This window comes from Protomyctophum bolini (assembly GCF_963924005.1).
Source record: "Protomyctophum bolini genome assembly, contig: SCAFFOLD_281, whole genome shotgun sequence".
Lineage (NCBI taxonomy): Eukaryota > Metazoa > Chordata > Actinopteri > Myctophiformes > Myctophidae > Protomyctophum > Protomyctophum bolini.
The window spans coordinates 44295-47500 of NW_027665847.1; positions in this window are offsets into that span (position 1 = coordinate 44295).

The window sequence follows — 3206 nt, forward strand, 5'->3', positions numbered from 1 at the left end:
ATGAGTGTTTGTACTGAGTCCAGTTTTATAGTGAGCAGGTTGATTGGAGAAGTGTTCACTGCTGGGCTGATTAGGTAGTTGACAGGTGTGTAAATGGAACTGGGTGTGCTGGAATGGGATATGGGAGGCCAGTGTGGAGACTGAGGGAGAGACAGAATGTGACAGAGTTGCATTTTATGTATGAAATGTGCTATATAAATAAAGTTTACACCACTGACTGTCCCTCCATATAAAATAAAGGCGAAAGTCACAAAAGAAAATTGATCAGTTACAATTCCAGACTATGAAGAATCATTTAATAAAGGAATACTTCCAGATTCAGTTAAAGATTAGCTACAATAATTGTGATATTAAAAGTTAAATGCTCGTCATATGACATAACAGAGAGGAATGGGCCGGACCCTGCGCGCTGCTGGAGGACCATCGGGAGTTCCTCCTACAGCTCAATGCTGCAGTAATTTGAACTTTTCAAGGCTAGAATAAAAAATAAAAACTCAAAAGCACCCGGAGACATCTGCTGAATGCCCAAAGGTGCCGTGGCGTAATGGTGTGGAGCGCTTGGCCCGATGCCTCTGCTACAGTCAGTTGGCCGGTTCAAGTCCCATGTCATGACATCAAGGTGCTGGAGGACCATCGGGAGTTCCTCCTACAGCTCAATGCTGCAGTAATTTGAACTTTTCAAGGCTAGAATAAAAAAGAAAAACTCAAAAGCACCCGGAGACATCTGCTGAATGCCCAAAGGTGCCGTGGTGTAATGGTGTGGAGAGCTTGGCCCGTTGCCTCTGCTACAGTCAGTTGGCCGGTTCAAGTCCCATGTCATGACATCAAGGTGCTGGAGGACCATCGGGAGTTCCTCCTACAGCTCAATGCTGCAGTAATTTGAACTTTTCAAGGCTAGAATAAAAAATAAAAACTCAAAAGCACCCGGAGACATCTGCTGAATGCCCAAAGGTGCCGTGGCGTAATGGTGTGGAGCGCTTGGCCCGATGCCTCTGCTACAGTCAGTTGGCCGGTTCAAGTCCCATGTCATGACATCAAGGTGCTGGAGGACCATCGGGAGTTCCTCCTACAGCTCAATGCTGCAGTAATTTGAACTTTTCAAGGCTAGAATAAAAAAGAAAAACTCAAAAGCACCCGGAGACATCTGCTGAATGCCCAAAGGTGCCGTGGTGTAATGGTGTGGAGAGCTTGGCCCGTTGCCTCTGCTACAGTCAGTTGGCCGGTTCAAGTCCCATGTCATGACATCAAGGTGCTGGAGGACCATCGGGAGTTCCTCCTACAGCTCAATGCTGCAGTAATTTGAACTTTTCAAGGCTAGAATAAAAAATAAAAACTCAAAAGCACCCGGAGACATCTGCTGAATGCCCAAAGGTGCCGTGGCGTAATGGTGTGGAGCGCTTGGCCCGTTGCCTCTGCTACAGTCAGTTGGCCGGTTCAAGTCCCATGTCATGACATCAAGGTGCTGGAGGACCATCGGGAGACGGTGCTCTCTCCCCCTGTTTCCTGAGATGTAACGGTTGGGGCTTATGTCTGAAAGAACCCTGTCCACCTAAAGTTTTACAGATAAGAATTAGGTCAAACTTTTAAAAAGAAATAGCAATGCATTTTGGCCCATCATCTGACAGAATAGTCTGTGACTATATGAATTTGACAATGAAAAACTCTGTTGCCATGGTAATGCTGCCGGCGGGCATAGTGCGTGCTGCGTGCGATATGCGCAAGACACTTTGGTGAATTGCATTCTGGGAAATGCAGTTTATGTTCATTATATCCAGCTCGCTGTATTAACAGTTTACTGTGCTGCTTTATATATATATTGAGTGTGCGCAGTTATGTGTGGTTTGGTTATATGTAGGCTACTTGTGTGTATATAGGGAATGTATGCATGATGCATGGTTTTCTTTATATTATAGTTTTGTATCAGTAATGAGAGGAGCTGTAAGATGATGTTATAATTATATTCAGCAGGTATATTCTGAGAGAATGTATAGCTATATATATTTAGTAAGAGTCAATTACAATAACATATTGTGATGCTTATTTGTTAATTATTGCATTGTATTCAAAAGAATATGATGGTATAAATGCCATTTTTTATTTTATTCTTTCTTCCAGGTTTATGACCTGTGGTCTTTTGTCTCAATAAATTGACTAACACAAGTCATGCCCGTGTGTGCTGCCTGTTATTGCCTTTCGGAGGGCTTCATCTACTAAACTCCGAACAGTTGTACTACGGAGTATAAATTAGGCAAGAGGGGTTGACCGAGGCACGCCTGTGATCGATGCACCTGTCGGGGACGATGCTGCGCCAGGCGAGGGGCAGATGAAGTATTGATCTTGTCGTTTTACTCTGGGCAGCAAAAGGAAACATGATATGAGTCTAATTGAAAATAAATAGAGCATTCCCTGTCACCAAGCACCTATTTGTTTTAGCACCATAGACATCATGCATCACCTATATTGTTGACACAAAGGTCAACAGGAAGCTAAGTTTGTTCAGTCTCTTCAGTCTTCACTTACAGTAACTGAACAGGCAAGTGTGTGTGTGTGTGTGTGTGTGTGTGTGTGTGTGTGTGTGTGTGTCGCCCCCTTTCATGACGACATTTTTTAAATGTTTTGTAGTTTATGAGTTATTTAACTTAAACGCCCAATGCATTCTCTATGGCAATAGCACAAACTTTGGCATGCTACTAGTCCTACATACTTACACCTAGTCCATCTTACGGTGGACCATGGGCTATAGCCCATATCGTACGGCATACTATAGCATGCAGTTTTTCATCATTTTTGAGGATTTGAAAAAAATGAAAAAACGATGGGTTATAGCCCATGTTTTTTGAAATTTTGAAAAAAAAAGTTCTCCTCGTTTCTCATCATTTTGGACCATGGGCTATAGCCTATATCGTACGGCATACTATAGCGCGCCGTTTTTCATCATTTTTGATGATTTGACAATATTGAAAAAATGAAAAAAACGATGGGTTATATTGAAGCGTGCACCTACACACGCACAGGCGCACATGCGTATGCACACCTGGACCTGTAAATGAACAACACAAAAACTAAGGCACTGGTGTCGGACTTCTGGTTTACCGGAACGGGGTTCAACTCCCTGCAGTGCCCTGCTCAATGTGTTGTATTTACCGGAAAGGATGGGAAACATTAGCAAATTGCGGAGTGTTAGAAAAAAAAGGATGGGTTATAGC